The 18,290-nt window shown below is 39.0% G+C and overlaps 1 non-coding gene across 1 annotated transcript; it reads left to right on the top strand.

Annotated features, from left to right (window-relative positions):
• The first annotated feature begins 3,734 nt into the window (after positions 1-3,734).
• LOC136201830 (small nucleolar RNA R71) lies at positions 3,735-3,841 on the top strand. The gene has a single exon (XR_010674169.1). It is a non-coding gene; the product is annotated as a small nucleolar RNA R71 (small nucleolar RNA).
• Positions 3,842-18,290: the final 14,449 nt, after the last annotated feature.

Below are 18,290 nucleotides of genomic sequence, written 5' to 3'. Positions count from 1 at the left end.
ACAACTCAGTACAACTCGGCCCGTGTTTGTCAGAACGTTGCCGTTCTGGACAGAACGCAACTCAGCATGAGAAGGATCTAGAAGACCTTCGGGAACAACTTCAAGATGAAGCTGCTGAGTAGTCTCGACAAACGTACAAGACAGCAGCTGGCGAAGGAAAACTTCCAGACAAAGGTTTTCCTCTTTTGGCAAAGTTCAGACGACGAAGTATGCTGTCCAGTTGACCTTACCATAAAAGGAGAGACCATCTGCTGAGCTGACCGAGGACAGAAGATACACCATTCTGATTGGCCGAGAGCTTTGAGCAAGTCAGGATGACAACGACATATAGTCGTTTCCCTCCAACGGTTATTTCGAAATTCGAAATGACCGATGCCCAGACGTCTCTATAAATAGTGCCATCACAAGCTTCACTCAATACAGAACTTGATCAAGCAGTTACGCTGACCAAATTTCTACACAAGTTCTGCAAGCAAGAAGCAAAGCAAATCTTACACTACAATTTCTTATATCTGTGTAAAAGTCTAGAGTGATTGTTAAATCGTCTTAAGTGTCTTAGCAAATCTTTGTATAGGACAAAACACTTATCATTTCTAGAGATAGAAAGGAGAGGCTGAGTACTCGGTTTTAAGTACTCAGCAAGAGAATAGGATTGAGTAGAGGTATAGAGGAAGGTACTCTTGTTATACTCAGTTGCTTATTGTAAAGGGTTTGAGGCTCTACCTTTAAAGAGCTCAGTAGAGGATTCGAAATCTCGGAACGTGTTCCGGGGACAGGACGTAGGCTTAGAAGAAGCCAAACCTGGATAAATCTGCTGAGTAACGTATTACTTACCCTTAACTCCTTATATATATTGCTTGCTTAAAACAATCAAAAACTGACCAAGTAAAGAGGTCAAGTTGAGTTGTGCGCGCTAAACATCTGAGCTCAGGAATAGACTATAAGTGCTATCTCCTGACTCAAGCTAAGAAACTGACCTAGTCACTAGTTGACTAAGCCAGTATCTTACTGTTTACTCAGGCTGCTGTTGAAACCGTTTTCTTTAGAAAAAGAAGTCTACCCTAATTGCGAAAAAGTTTAAATAGTTCCTAACCCCCCCTTGGAACTATACTTGCAACCTTATAAGGGACCAACAGAAATGACATTTTTCCCAGTTTAATACTAAATTCGTTTCCTCACATCTAGACAATACTTTATCTAAGTTCTGTAAACACGCATTTAAAGAATCTCCATAAACTGAAAAATCATCCATGAAAACTTCCATTATGTCTTCAATGAAGTAATTAAATATTGCTGTCATACATCGTTGAAAAGTTGCGGTTGCATTACATAGACCAAAAGGCATTCTCCTATATGCAAATGTTCCGTAAGGACATGTGAAGGTTGTTTTGTCTTGGTCATCCGGGTAAATGTAAATTTGAAAGAATCCGGAATAACCGTCTAGAAAACAGTAAAATGGATGACCGGCTATCCTTTCGATCATTTGATTAATGAAAGGTAGAGGGAAATGATCTTTCCTGGTTGCTTTGTTTAGGTTCCTATAGTCTATACAAACCCTCCAACCGGTGGTGGTTCGTGTAGGTATCAGTTCACCTTCATCATTTCTTACAACAGTTATGCCTCCCTTTTTAGGTACACAATGGATTGGACTAACCCATTCACTATCCGAGATCGGATAAATGATTCCATTGTCTAAAAGTTTAGTAATCTCATTTTTGACTACTTCTTTCATGTTCGGGTTTAAGCGTCTTTGCCTATCCGCTTTAGGTGGCTTATCCTCTTCTAAGTGAATTCTATGCATTACTATACTAGGATTAATTCCTTTTAAGTCTGAAATTTGCCATCCCATACTTCCTATCCTATTTCTAACAACTTCTTTCAATTTTTCTTCTTGATCGCTTGTTAATTTGTTAGAAATAATTATAGGTAGAGAATCGCCTTCGCCTAAGAAAGCGTACCTCAAATGACTGGGTAACTCTTTAAGTTCTAATTTAGGGTGTGTTACAATTGAAGGCGGAACTGGTCCATCTTCTCGAATCAAAGGCTCTGGGTCCTTATCGTCTAATTCCTCATCTCTTATATGTTCAATTATTTCTACACTTTGAATTACATCATTGACACATTCTTCGACTAAATCAAGTTTCATACAAGCGAATTCCTCCATAGGGTATTTCATCGCTTTATTCATGTTAAACTCGACCTTATCTTCTCCTATCCTTAAAACTACCTTCCCTTCCAACACATCTATTAGAGCGCGTCCCGTGTTCATAAATGGTCTACCAAAAATTAAAGGGCAATTTACATCATATGAAAAGTCTAAGATAACAAAATCGGTAGGAAAAATAAATTTATCGACTTTGACTAAAACATCTTCAATTATACCATACGGCCTTTTAGTGGTTTGATCTGCTAACTGCAAAACCATATTGGTACGTTTGATATCTTCTTCTAAACCTAACTTGTTAAAAATAGATAATGGCATTAAGTTTATACTTGCTCCTAAATCACAAAGACAACTTGGGAATTCAATATCTCCCAACTTACACGGAATAGTAAAACATTCGGGATCCTTGAGTTTAGTGGGCAAATTACTTGATACTATTGAACTACAGTCTTCAGTTAACGAAATGGATGAAATTCCTTCCCAACTGATTTTCTTTGAAATTAAATCTTTTAAAAACTTACCATAGTTAGGAATTTGTGTGATTGCATCCATAAATGTCAAATTGATGTGCAAATTTTTAAGTTTATCCAAAAATGTTAGAAGTTGTTTATCATAGTCCTTATTTCGAACTTTGTGTGGAAAAGGTGGTTTGGGTACAAAAGTTTTGGTACCTGCGTCAGATGGTGAATTATTTGTGTTTAAGATATCTTCTTTGGACTTTGGTAAATCAGTTCTTGGAAATGTTGCATCTTTGGGCATTTCAGGCCCTTGATAATTTTTTCCTAAACGAAGAGTAATAGCCTTCACCTGCTCTTTCGGATTTTCTTCCGTATGGCTGGGAAGACTTCCCTCTTTTCGGGATGGAATTGATTTAGCAAGTTGACCAATTTGAACCTCCAAATTATGGATGCTAGATGAGTGGTTTTTAATAAGCTTATCGAATTTATTTTCGATCCGTTTAAAACCATCGTCGTGATTACTTATTTTTCCACTGATAGCATCTATAAACTTGTCGATTTTAGAAGATAAAGTGCTAATCGTATCTCTTGACTGATTTTGATAATTAGTGGTACGATTTTGATTAGTACTGATATTATTGTTACTGTTATCTTTCCAGTTAAGGTTAGGATGATTCCTCCATCCAGAATTATAAGTATTAGAATAAGGATTATTAGTTTGGTTTTGCCCTTGGACAAAATTTACCTGTTCGATCTCACTCATATTTTCGTAGTCCACTTCCGTTTGGATTGGATTACCATTAGTATCGCGCGGTGCCATAAATTGGTCAATTTTGTGCGATAAAGCAGAAAATTGGGCTTGTAGCATCACGACTGGATCAAGTTCAACTATACCTTTAACTGATGATGAGGCTGAGGATGACGGTTTTGCCACCGGCATATGTCCACGTTCCGCGGGCCACATATTGCTGTTGATTGCCATTTCCTCCAAAAGTTCTCTCGCTTGGGCTGATGTTTTGTTCATAAATAGCCCTCCCGACATAGCATCTAATGAACCCCTAGTTGTAGGATTTAGTCCATTGTAAAATGTTTGCATTAAAAGTTCAGCGGGTAATTGGTGGTGTGGGCATAAACATTGAAGTTCTTTAAAACGTTCCCAAGTTTCATAAAGGGTCTCATTATCATTTTGAGAAAAAGATGTTAACTCCTTTATGACTCTTGCGGTTTTTGCTAAAGGAAAATATTTAGATAAAAACGCTTGGGCTAATTGTTCCCAAGTGGCAAAAGTTGCGGCTGACATAGAAGTTAACCATTCTTTGGCTCTATCCTTCAAAGTGAAAGGAAAGAGGCGAAGTTTGATTGCTTCTGCAGTCACATCTGGGATTTTAAATGTGTCAAAAATTTCTAGTAAATTTGTTAAATGGGTGTTAGGATTTTCGTTAGGTAACCCGTAAAATGTTACATTATTTTGCAACATATTAAGCAAAGCTGGCTTAATTTCAAATTGATTTGCGGTGATTCTGGGTCTAACGATACTATTGGTCACACCGGCCACACCTGGCCTAGCGTATTCAATAAGTGTTGGTGGGTCTGCCATTTTTTCTGGCTCGGTATATGTCTTTACTGGGGTCTTATTTTTGTTTTTCTTATTTTTCTTATTCTTCCTAATGGTTTTCTCAATTTCTGGGTCTATAGGGTCTGGTGCAATGCCTGAATTTCGAGAAGTGCGCATGAACCTGAAATCTTGCACGAACCGAAACTACCTACAAAACAGAATTTGAAAAATAAATAAATTAGTATATGAAAATTATTAAATTATAAAAGTTAAAATAAGTATGTTTAAACCTAGATTCGAAATAAAACACGAAAAATTTAAAATTTTGTCAAAAATTTTGGCGTTCCCCGGCAATGGCGCCAAAAACTTGTTGAGCGATTTCCGCAAGTGCACGGTATACGCTTGTAGTAATAAAAGATATCGAACCCACAGGGAACGCTTTTTAACTAAAACTTTATTTAATTCGGTTTAATCACGTGTTTAGGTTTAATAAAAGAAATACGTTTAGTTGATGGAATAGGTTTTGGTAAATTAGGATTAGATAGAAGAATTATATCGAGTTTAGAGAACAATTCTGTTTTGGAATTTTGATTACAAAACAGATACTTCCGTAATTGGAATAAAATAGAACTTATTTTCATAAAGCAAAGAAAGCAACTTTAACTTTGTGAGATTATGGACATGTAACAATATAGCGATATACTCAATTAAATGGCTTCGAACCATAGAAATGCCCCTGATGTTGAGGTGATTCCTACCTTAATCAAACTAGTGTTTTATTTCTGATAAGCCACGATCAGCGATCATGTGATCCATAAAAACTAAATTTGTTAAGTGTTCAACAAAGTTCTTATATGAATAAGATGGAATAGAACGTTTTAATAAAAACACCAATTTATCATTTTGAAAATCATTTTGTCAGAACAATATCAAAATAACAACAGTAAGAATGTATTGAATAAATAAGTATATCATTAATGAAATGTGAATTTTCACAAGTTAACAGAGAAGTAGAAACTTGGATAGCATTGCAACGAAAACTTTGAGATCCGGGTCGTCAATCTTTCTCTCAAACTCTGTAGGTTCGTCAAACCTCATGCGCTTCAGCCGTCAAATCTTCTCGCTGGATCTTCGGAATAGAGACTGATCTCATCCACTATCAGAATGAAAACTAAACTAATACTGTGTTTATAACTAATCTAAATACAATTCGTGTACAACACGATTGTTTACAAAATGAAATCTAACTTTCTGATTCTTTTCTCAATCAGAAACTCAACATAACAACTTTCTTCTCTAATTTCTCTAACTTTTCCAACCTCCTCAATTCTGAAATGGATCACTTATTTATAGTTGTTGAAGGGTTGTAAATGATGGGTCGTGTCTGCTGGTGAAGGGTTGCTTTTATCCGAACGAACAGACGCGTTTTTCCGATTTAAACATGTGTTTTGTGTTCAGGAAGGTTCGCTGTCGCAATTGAGATTCTAAAAATCTCAGTCGCGACAGGGGGTACAGGGGCGAGTTTGAAACTTCGTTTTTCCCCCGAGCTGGCCTCCGCAAGTCGCGACTGAGATTCTCAAAATCTCAGTCGCGACAGAGAGATGATTCCCTGTCTCTCGACTGCTTTTCGTCCTCCTCGAGCGTTCTTCTGGCTGATATGCATTCTCGGTACGTTTTTAAGGTTTTTCCTCCATTTTAGCTCCGTTTTTGCTCCTATTTGGATTTTACCAAATAATTAAGTACCTTGCATCAAAGAAGTAAATAAAGATGTAAAAGTATTCCAAATGAACATAATTAACACGATTTTAATGTAAATTTAACGTATTTATATATGATATTTTATGTATATTTTGGGCTTAACACCCACTCTCGGGCCCGACCCGATACTTGATTTTAAATGGTTTAAAATCGTTTTATATTTAAATATATATATATCAGAAATTAATAGTTTTCTGTTTTGATTATTGAATGAAAAGAAAAAAAATTCGTTTAAAAGTTTCTTTTACCAAGTTGTAAATCAAAGCGTTAAATAAATTGAAATCAAAATAATTGGGACATGCATAATTGACGTTTTATATGGTTATATTAATCTAAGGATTAATATAAAGATACGAAACGATAAGATGTAAAATTGGATAAAAGTTAATTTGACGAGTTAATGTGATTAACCTAAATATTACATAAGACGGTTATGTAATCAACCAATTAAATTTATTTAATTGAGTCTTTGCATGTTTGGAGTTATGGACATATTTGGACCCTCTTTTAGTCTTTTGGTATTTTTGAAATAGGGCATGCGCGTCCTGCCTTTCTACTATCTATTGTAATTTCTCCTCTCATCTAATTCCCTTCAATTCAATTGAAGTTTTCTTATAGTAGTATAGAAATTAATATGTAATTTCAAGGCGCCATGGAGAAGACGGATGACCTAAAGAGAAATATGTAATAGTTAGTATTTCCTTAGGTTTGTCCTTTTATTCCGTCTCTGGCTCGACGGAATAATTTAGATGATATGTCATAACGCCAAGGTATGTATGTATGTATGTCTGATGTATGCTAAAGCAAATCAAGACTAAGTTAGATTATGAGACTTAAATAAAAATCCCTCATTAAAAAGTTAAGTAAATAAGCAAGTTATTAAAATCGGTTGCCCCACCCTAATATTATAATTCAGCCGACAGTACTGGGGGCCTTTGGGTTGTTGGGTAAACTCAAGCTCGGGGTCTTATGGTAACACCTGGACTATCGAAAATCGTTCTTTCATGAATATGGGGTAATACTTAAATTAGAGTATGATAATTGGATGGGCAAACTCATGTTGTCATAAACTAATGGGCAAGATGGTTGGGATTAATATGAATGACATATTAGTTACTAATGTGGTTAGTAACCCAATAACCTGGGAATCACATTCGAGATGTGATTGATTGCATGAATCTACCTAACAAATGGGACTAGCTTGTTGGCTAAAGTCAAGGCAAAATCTCAGGAGTTAGGATCCTAGCTCACTAAAGGATTTGTGAAATTCTTCGAATTAATATGAAGGGTTATTAATTTGGCAAAATAGTGGGAGCAATCTGAAATAAATTAAAAGGCCTATAATTTTAGATTGATATACTTTAAGCAAATGAATGACATACGTTTACTCTTTCTCACTCTCAGGTTTAAATAAACGCACTCTTATAATCATGACTAACACCGATCTGTGTTACATCCTTACCGATAACAAATTGAATGGTTCAAACTTCACCGACTGGTTTCGTAACCTCAAAATTGTTTTGAAGTTCGAAAGGAAAGGGTATGTACTTGATACACCGATACCCCCCTTACCCAATGGATGATGCTCCCTACCAAGAGGTTTATGCTTACTTGAAGCATAAAGCTGATGACGATCAAGTAGGGGACATCATACTTGCATCATTGATATCGGAGGTTAAAAGGCAACTACATTCAGATATGGATGCCTCTTCCATGGTCAAGCATCTTAAAGAGCTATTTGTGATAGAAACTCGGTGCGAGCGTTTCGAAATAACCGAGGAGTTATATAAAAGCAAGATGCAGGAGGGCACATCTGTGATGGTACATTCTGCCAAGATGATCAGCCTTATGACCAAGTTTTCTAGTATTGGAGATGCGATGGACCATGAACTAAGTGAAAACTTACTTCTACAGTCCCTCCCTGAGAGCTACTCACAGTTCATCATGAACTATCAGATGAGTGGCTTGCAAACCTCTCTTGTAGAGCTTGCACATATGCTCGAGTCAGTCGAGCCCATTATAAAAGAAAACGAGGAAATGTTGGCCCTTGCTATTGAAGGATCAAGGAAACGGAAAGGGGTCTCTCCCGATCCAAACCACCTGGATAAAGGCAAGGAGACAGTGCTCACCGAAACAAAGGGAAAGGAATTAAAGAAGCCCAAAGCAAGGTGCTACTATTGTGGTGACGTAGGGCATTGGAAGAGGAATTGTTATTACTTCCAAGCTACCCTCAAGAAGGGAGAAGCCGGGACTTCCACGTCTGGTATGTTTTATATTGAAATAAATACAGTTTCGCAATCTGAATCTTGGGTACTTGATACCGGATGTGGATCTCATATTTGTACAAATATGCAGGAGCTAAAATAGATTAAGGAACTTAAGAAAGGAAGCATAAACTTGCGAGTGGGAAATGGAGCAAGAGTTGCCGCCATCGCAATTGGAGATTATGTTTTATCTTTGCCCTCTGGGCTTGTAATAGAATTAAGGAATTGTTTATACGTTCCTGAAATGTCTCGCAACATTATTTCTATTAGTCGTCTTGTTGACGACGGTTTTCATATTTCAATAAAGAACAATAGTTGCAATTTTTATAAAGATTCGATCTTTTATTTTTCAGGAATATCACAAAATGGGATTTATGTGTTGAATGATAATATTTCTGTTTTCGCAATTAATACCAAAAGACATAAGCTAGATAATCCAACTTACTTGTGGCATTGTCGTTTAGGCCATATAAACAAGAGACGCATGCTAAAGCTTCATTCAGATGGGCTTATAGATTCAATTGATTCTGAATCATTGGAAACATGCGAATCATGTTTAAAAGCTAAAATGACAAAGACACCCTTTAGCAATAAAGGTGAGCGTGTATCAGACACTCTAGGACTTATTCATACAGATGTATGCGGTCCTATGTCAGTCCAAGCAAGAGGAGGATTCAGATACTTCATTAGCTTCATAGATGACCATACTCGATATGGTTACATCTACTTGATGAAGCACAAATCAGAAGCTTTTGACAAGTTCAAATGCTTCAAGAATGAAGTAGAAAATCAATTAGAAAAGAAGATAAAGACACTTCGATCCGATCGAGGTGGCGAATATCTTTCTGATGATTTTCTGAATTATCTAACTGAATGTGGGATATGCTCACAATGGACACCTCCCTATACACCACAACACAATGGTGTATCCGAGAGGAGAAACCGTACCCTATTAGATATGGTACGATCCATGATGAGCATGGCCCTGCTTCCAAAGATGTTCTGGGGCAATGCCTTAGAAACTGCCCTCTTCACCCTGAATCGAGTACCAACTAAATCCGCTAGTTCCACACCATATGAATTGTTCGTTGGTAGGAAACCCGTGTTCTCATTTATGAGAGTATGGGGTTGTTCAGCTTTTGTCAAACGAATAGCGTCCGAAAAATTAGATTCTAAATTTGATAAATGTTTCTTCATTGGATATCCCAAAGAAACCATGGGGTATTACTTCTATCATCCAGATGATCAGAAAGTAATAGTATCCAGATACGCAACCTTCTTAGAGAAAGAGTTTCTCGAAGAAACACAAAAGGGAAGCGTAATTGAACTTGACGAAGTTCAAGAAGAAGAAACACCGACTGAAACAACGGAGGCGGTTGAGGTACCCGAAGTAGTCCCATCAGATGAGACTACAGTGCCACCTATTCGTAGATCACAAAGAGTTCGTGAACTCCCAATTAGATATGGTTTTCTAGTGGGAGATGATAATGAGGTTCCCGTGTTAGATGACGAACCCAAAAACTACGAAGAGGCTCTTACTAGTCCAGATTCTAAAGCATGGCTTAAGGCCATGGATTCTGAAATGGATTCCATGTATACTAACCAAGTGTGGACTTTGGTTGATCCACCCGAAGGGATAAAACCCATTGGGTGCAGGTGGATCTTCAAAAAGAAGACTGACATGGATGGAAAGGTTAGCACCTACAAAGCTAGGTTAGTAACGAAAGGATACCGTCAGAAACAAAGAGTTGATTATGACGAAACTTTCTCTCCTGTGGCTATGTCCAAATCAATCAGAATCATGCTTGCTATTGCCACTCACTACGATTATGAGATTTGGCAAATGGATGTGAAAACAGCTTTCCTAAACGGAAACCTGCTTGAGGATGTATATATGATGCAGCCTGAAGGTTTCATATCGAAGGATGCAAATAAAGTTTGCAAACTTCAGAGATCTATTTATGGACTCAAGCAAGCATCTAGAAGCTGGAATAAGCGTTTTGACGAAACCATAAACAATTTGGTTTCGAACAAAATTGCGAAGAAGCTTGCATTTACAAGAAAGCAAGTGGGAGCTCTATAGCATTTCTCATACTATATGTGGACGGTATATTATTAATGGGAAATGACATTGCTCTACTACAGTCGATAAAAGTATGGTTATCCGGTAACTTCTCAATGAAAGACCTTGGTGAAGCAGCTTATATACTTGGTATAAAGATCTATAGAGATAGATCGCGAAGACTGCTTGGTCTTTCACAGGCTACATACATTGAAAAGGTGCTAAATCGATTTAGCATGCTTGAATCGAAATGAGGTAACTTACCCATGGTACATGGAGTAAAGTTAAACAATTATCAATGTCCGAAAACCGATGATGATAAAAGACGCATGGCTGTAGTCCCATACGCAAGCGCAATCGGTTCGATTATGTATGCTATGCTATGCACTAGACCTGACGTAGTGTTCGCGTTATCAGTAACGAGTCGTTACCAAGGGAATCCGGGAGACGAGCATTGGATTGCCGTCAAGAACATTCTTAAGTACTTGCGAAGAACTAAAGATATGTTTCTAGTGTACGAAGAAGGTGATCTGAAAATAGGAGGATTTTCAGACGCAAGTCATCTCACAGATGAGAATGATTATAAATCCCAATCAGGATACTTGTTTATCTTGAATGGGGGCGCTGATGCTCCTCGGATATATAGCAAAATTAAGGTCAAGTATAAACCTATCGCAACAAGTAATAAAGTGTGCAAGCACAGGTCGAACCCACAGGGAGACAGGATTGCAGAGCCACTAAGTCTAATCAAACGTCCAAATGTCAAGACAAATAGAATTGGGATGGAATTGGCATTAACTAACTATGCAATTGATTATAAAGAACTGAAAATTAAACAAGGGATAACAATTGGTGAGATTAATGGATGAGAAATCTGGGATTTCGGGTCCTTTGGTTGAATCATATATCTAGGTGAGAGTTAAGGGTTGTTAAATCATGTCGGAATATAACGGCAACCATTCTAGAGAAGGTATGAATGTGATCAGTATTCTAAAACCCCTATTCACATGCGTTCAAACAATAGCTTGGTTAGGCAATATGTTCTAAAACATGTAAAGCATTACTAAGTTTTGTTTGGTTGAACTCTAAGCCGTAGCCCGAGTAAGAACCGCACTCCTAGTGTCCTAGTGAGGTCTAACTGTATGGGTTCAGTATAGATTCTCTCCTCTCGGTCTCGAATCTATCTAAAATTCTATTTCCTTTCGGATCAAGACATTAAGTACAGACAATCAGATTACAGTTGACAATCAAATCATACCCTAACTCTAAACCCAAATATAATCATTCACACCAAATTCTCCTCCATCCCAGATTGGATGGGGATTAGCTCATAGATATATGTAAATCAGCACAATCATAATGATAAAGATGAAATCCATAATTATATATTGAAATTCAATAGAAGAGTACAAAGGAGAAGAAAACTAGACTGTCACTCTAGTAATCGTCGATGAATCCTCGATTGAAAGTCGCCAGAAAAATGGAATGAGAGTAATTGAAAATCCCAAAATGCAAAGATTGAGCAAAAGCCTCGCGTCTAAAATTAGGTTCTGATACAAAAATGGCTGCTCAATTGCTTCAGCAAAAAAGAAGATCCTCTTGAAATAAAACCTAATTCCCTTTTATAGTCACACAAGAGTTAAAAGGGCAAAAAGGGAAATTACAGGAATAAAATAGATATTTCCAGGTCTTCATAGGGCCAACTCAGCGGAAAGGGCTGAATTTGTTCTGCTGATTCGCGTTCTGTCTCGCCGAGACAGTGGCTGTCTCGGCGAGACAGTAGTTGTCTCGGTGAGACAGCATGTGGTCGGGTCCGCATCAGCTCCTTGTTCTCTCGGTTGGTGCCTGATTGCTTCCTAGAGTTCCGAGGAGGTCCAGAAGGTTCCTGAAAAACACTAATCATGCCATAAGGTAAAGGAAACACAAAACTGACCTAAAACACGAAAACAATAAACAAACACAGTTGAAAATAGCTAAGAATAGTGACTGAAATGTAAATAAACACCTATGAAATATGGAAATATCAACCTCCCCACACTTAGATCTTGATTGTCCTCAAGCAAGAAAGACAGACATTTTAGAAGGAATTAAATCACATAGCCTTCGGACTCTCGACATTTCCGGAATATTTCCAAACAAACACTTTACTAACTACCCTTGAACCGAAGATGATAGAGGGGTCGCCTTGTGAAAACTCATTCTCAAAGGTAATTTCAGTAGCCCACACTCTAAGAAGATAGATAGAAACTTAATTTGTTTAGCCAAAAATGAACAACCAAATCATTCACCGTGAACCTTCAGATTAAATCCCTAAAGTTGTTAAACAAAATAAATTAAATTACTTGGTAATGTGAGGGGCCTTTTGTACCGGTTGAAACACATGGGTAACGTACCCCCGGCCATACAACCCGATCACAAAACCAAGGCTCTTGAGGAATTAGATCCCCTCTTCCCGTTTTCTTTCCAATGTGAGGGGCCTTTTGTACCGGTTGAACACATGGGTGACGTACCCCCGGCCATACAACCCGATCACAAAACCAAGATGCTATGCATACTCATACCAAGAATTTGTTTGTGCAATTGCACTTATTGATTGTAGGCATTGGAGTAGGGTGGGAAGAGGTATTTGGAGATTTAGATTTTCAGTGCATTGGCAAGCAAATTTGGTTTAAGATTTTATGCATTTAACGTTAAGCGTAATTTGACTACTTCCGGTAACACGACTTCAACTTAGGTTGACATTCGGATTTCACAATTTTGGCTTCTATCATCTTCTTAAAGGTGGACTACCTAAATTGCACTAGGTATCAAAATTAAGTACTGGGGACACGACCTCATCATCAATTATTCAAGGGTAAAATTAAAGTGGCCTGTTTGTATAATTTTTTCTTTCGATGAAGTTTTCCGGGGGGATATGTAATATAACAACTCTAAAGTGTTTCATCCATTTCAAGCGAAGAACCAAGACTTTCGGTTTAAAGGGAGGCTTTGATTGACTCTACAAAATAGACACGACAGACACGGTGATAGCAGATGCACAAATGCAACACATAAACAGTTTAAACAAGACAAGACGACAAGAAAACGACAGACATGTAATTTTCTATCCTAATTTTCCCCTCCCCACACTTAAAGCAAGCATTTACTCCCAAAAATGCAGAAAAGTAAAGCTACACAATATATAAAAGGGAAAAGAAAATAGGATAGGGACTCCCTCAAGGGTGGCGATCCATCCAGCCGCGCATATCGGACATGAATCCGTTGACGTCCATTCGGAAATCGCGGAATTCATGTGTCAACTCCTCCAAGTTGGCCTCCATGTTGGTCATTCGTTCCTCAAAGCTGCTTTCCGGCTCTGCTTGATATTCATCATCCTCCTCTTCGGAGCCGAGGTCCATTGGCTCAGAGGAACCTGTACCTGCAGATTGAAAATCTCTCCACCACATTCCCGACTTGTGGAGGAGCTCAGCACGCAACAGATAATCCGAATCTAACAGTTTAAAATTCTCAGAATCTTTTAACTCGAAGGTTGCCATGGTTCCCTCACATACCGCTAGGCGGGAGATAATATGGCCAAAAGGGAGGGAAGTTCGCTTTGAAAAGCGAACTCCGGCCATTAAAGTCCAGATAAAGTGGGCCATTCTAGGAGGTTTGTTTTGTGTCATACACCAGAGAAGTAAAAGATCGGCCTCACTAACCTGATCGGCCTCGGGGAGGCCGACGAGGTTAAATGTTATCCATTTATGCATTAAGCGGGTTTGAGGATCGGTGATGTTCTTATTCAACGTTTTGTTTTTCTTAAAATTAAAAATCCCTGAAAGCTCAAACCAGACATCTTTATTGGTGAGATCCTTGTCCCACTCGGTGTAATCACCCTCCTTAAAACCCATGACCTTATTAAACTCTTCCTCACTCCATTTTGACTCGGTATTATCAATTCTATAGTGTAGAGTTTTTACGCCCTCATCGTCAGTGTCGATTCGAAGGGTGGTAAAGAACTCTACAATATAGAACTTGTACAATTTATACCGCCTATCATCTAATTTCTTCCATCCCATCCGGGTGAGGATCTCTTTAATCCCCTCATCCTTACCCGCACTCTCAAGTAGAGGCCAATCAAAATAGCGGGGGTGAGCAAGCTTGTAGTCTTTAAACTTTAAGTAAAGCTCCCCCTCATCAACCGATTTAATGGAAAAAGGGCAAAGATACTTACGGGATAACTCCTATGGAAACTGAGTATCTACTTGCTGGGATGAAGCTCGGGGCCTAGGAGGGCGTGGAGGTATCCATCGGGGTCGTCCAGAATCTTCAATCGGCGTTTGCTCCTCGACCATTCGGTTCTTGCCTTTTGATCGCGTGTTACGGGATGATTCTGCCATGACCTAATTACATAAAAGGAAAAGAAAAAATAGGAAGAAAACACAAAGAGAAATAAAAATGGGTAAGAAATCTAAGAAAAGTTCACAAAGATAAATAAGTATGAAGATTGAATCAAAAACAACTAAGCAAAAATAAATTAAAATGAGTGAAGGCAAGTAAGCTTACAAGAATGGAAGAAATACAAAAAGATTGAAATGAGGAATGTGTGGTACTGGTGGGGAGAGATGAGAGTTGGTGGTTTGGGTGAAAGAGAAGAGGAAGAAAGAAGTAGGAGATGAAGATGGAGGGATGGAATGGAGGTGTAGAGAGAGAAAGTAGGGTTTTGGTGAAGAAATTGGGGGTGAAGGAGATGGGGATTCGGCTAGGGTTGAAGAAGGTGGGGTTAGGGGGTATTTATAAGGGCGGATCCGGACCTATGGGCCCTGGATCCGCGATGTGTCTCGGCGAGACACAATGCTATGCTGGCGTGCCTTGCTATTAGCAGGGCCGCCTTGTCTCGGTGAGACAATAGTTGTCTCGGCGAGACACAGCGGGAGAAAAAAACAACAGTAAAAATTTAAGAAAATGAAGCTAAGTACGGATAAAAATGACCAAAAGTGCTTGAAAGGGAACGGAAAACATAAAATAAAGAGTTTCTAATCTGGGGTGCCTCCCAGGAGCGCTCAATTTTATAGTCTATGGAGCTTATAGACTGTCCTTCTCCCTCAAGACAGGTCATCCAGATGGAGATGCTCAATTACTCGAGGTCCGTCATCATAGCACTTCAACCTCTGACCGTTAACCTGAAACGTCTGATCCTTATCGTCTTTGATTTCAACCATACCAGACGGGAAAACCTGTACTATGGAGAATGGTCCGCTCCACCTGGACTTCAGCTTACTAGGCCACAGTTTTATCCGGGAGTTAAATAACAGAACTTTGTCCATTGGCTCAAAGTTGCGCTTAATGATCCGCTTGTCATGCCACTTCTTCATTCGCTCTTTGTAGATCTTGGCATTCTCATATGCTCCTAGTCGAAATTCCTCCAATTGATCCAACTGCAACAACCGTTGTTCACCTGTAATCTTATTATCAAAGTTTAGAAACCTAGTGGCCCAAAAGGCCTTGTGTTCCAGCTCTACAGGCAAATGGAATGCCTTTCCATACACTAATCTGTAGGGAGACATGCCGATTGGCGTTTTAAACGCGGTTCTGTATGCCCACAAAGCGTCGTCGATTTTTAAAGACCAGTCTTTCCTAGATAGGTTCACTGTTTTTCCTAAGATGCTTTTCAACTCTCTGTTGGTTACTTCTACCTGGCCACTAGTGTGAGGGTGGTAAGGTGTGGCCACCTTATGTGTGACTCCATATTTCTGCAAAAGCTGTGAGAAAAGCTTATTGCAGAAGTGTGAGCCGCCATCACTAATAATGGTGCGAGGGGTGCCGAAACGTGTAAAAATGTTTTTTTGCAAGAACTTAGTCACAACCCTCGCATCATTACTAGGTAAAGCAGCAGCTTCCACCCATTTTGACATGTAATCGACTGCCACCAGAATGTACTCATTGTTAAAAGATTTGGGGAAAGGACCCATGAAGTCTATCCCCCAGACATCAAATATCTCACAGACCAAAATAGGACTAAGAGGCATTTCATGTCTTTTTGATATACTTCCAGTTCTCTGGCAATTATCACATGACTTCACAAATCTAGCAGCATCAGCGAAAAGAGTGGGCCAAAAGAGGCCAGATTGTAATACCTTAGCTGCGGTTTTGGTCGGGCCATGATGCCCACCTACCTCTCTGGAATGGCAAAAGACTAGAACTGATTCTACCTCACTTTCGGGGATACAACGCCGAATGATGTTGTCGCCACATACCTTCCATAGGAAAGGATCCTCCCAGTAGTACTGTTTTACCTCATGTAGAAATTTCTTCCTCTGCTGATAGCTCAAATCTGGGGGTATGACCTTTCCTGCAATGAAATTAGCATAGTCAGCGAACCAAGGTACTGATAAAATTGCCATTAACTTCTCATCAGTAAAGGATTCCTTGATGTCCTCAGAGAGGATCATCTCGTCCTCTTTGTTCTCCAAGCAGGAGAGGTGGTCAGCTACCACATTCTCGACTCCCTTCTTGTCTCTTATTTCTAAATCGAATTCCTGGAGCAGCAATATCCAACGAATGAGTATAGGCTTTGCGTCCTGTTTAGAGAACAAGTACCTCAAGGCAGAATGGTCAGTATACACAATAATCTTAGAAAGCACAATATAAGACCTAAACTTGTCTAGGGCAAAAATGATAGCTAGCAATTCTTTCTCTGTGGTAGTGTAATTCACCTGAGCTTCATTTAAAGTCTTACTAGCGTAACAAATAGGTTGACAAATTTTATCTTTCTTTTGACCTAAGCATGCACCTACAGCTGTGTCACTTGCATCGCACATTAGCTCAAATAGGGGCTTTCACCAATTTACTCTTAAGTTCATTGAAAGCGTTTAAGCATTCATCGGTGAAAACAAAATCAGCATCTTTCAAAAGAAGTTGAGTTAAAGGCCTAGCAATTTTTGGAAAATCTCTAACAAATCGCCTATAGAATCCTGCATGCCCCAAGAAACTCCTAACTGCTTTGACATTACAAGGGGGAGGTAATTTATTTATTACTTCGATTTTAGCAGGGTCAACCTCTATCCCCCTTACAGACACTCTATGCCCTAGAACTATGCACTCTTTTACCATAAATTGACACTTCTCCCAGTTAAGAACCAGGCTAGTGTCCTCACAGCGTTGCAACATTAATTTTAGACTATGCAGACAACTCTCAAAAGTGGATCCAAATATGGAGAAGTCGTCCATGAATATTTCCATGAATTGTTCAACCATATCACTAAAAATTGTTGTCATGCATCTTTGGAAGGTGGCTGGTGCGTTGCACAGGCCAAATGGCATTCGTCTATATGCGAAAGTCCCGTAAGGGCATGTAAAAGTGGTCTTTTCCTGATCTTTCAGATCGACCGGTATTTGCATATAGCCCGAATAACCGTCTACAGTGCAATAGAAACACTTACCTAACATTCGCTCTAGCATCTGATCGATGAATGGGAGTGGGAAGTGGTCTTTCCATGTGGCGTCATTCAGCTTCCTATAGTCTATGCACATACGCCAACCAGTCACCTTCCTCACAGGGATCAGTTCATTTTTTTCATTTAGCATCACTGTAGTTCCGCCTTTCTTAGGAACCACCTGCACAGGACTAACCCAAGGACTGTCAGAAATAGGAAAAATTGTACCTGCATCCAAGAGCTTGATCACCTCAGCCTTCACTACTTCCTTCATTTTGGGGTTCAGTCGTCGCTGCGGTTGAACAGTTGGTTTAATCTCGTCTTCCATGTAAATCCTATGGGTGCATACGGAGGGGTTAATTCCATGTATGTCTTCCATTTGCCAACCAAAAGCGCCTTTATGCGTGCGCAGAACTTCAATCAAGTGTTCTTCCATATCCCTTGTCAGCTCAGAAGAAACAATTACAGGCAAAGACATAGGTGGTTGCAAAAATGCATACTTGAGGTGAACAGGTAATGGTTTAAGGTCAAGGGTCGGTGGTTCCTCAATGGAGGGTTTTGGAAGGGAACCAGAATTACTTACTAACTCCTCAACGTGTCAAATCCAATAACAC

Source organism: Euphorbia lathyris, chromosome 7 (genome assembly GCF_963576675.1).
Source record: "Euphorbia lathyris chromosome 7, ddEupLath1.1, whole genome shotgun sequence".
Lineage (NCBI taxonomy): Eukaryota > Viridiplantae > Streptophyta > Magnoliopsida > Malpighiales > Euphorbiaceae > Euphorbia > Euphorbia lathyris.
Note: the sequence above shows the minus strand (reverse complement) of the source record. Positions and strands in the feature narration are given on the sequence as shown.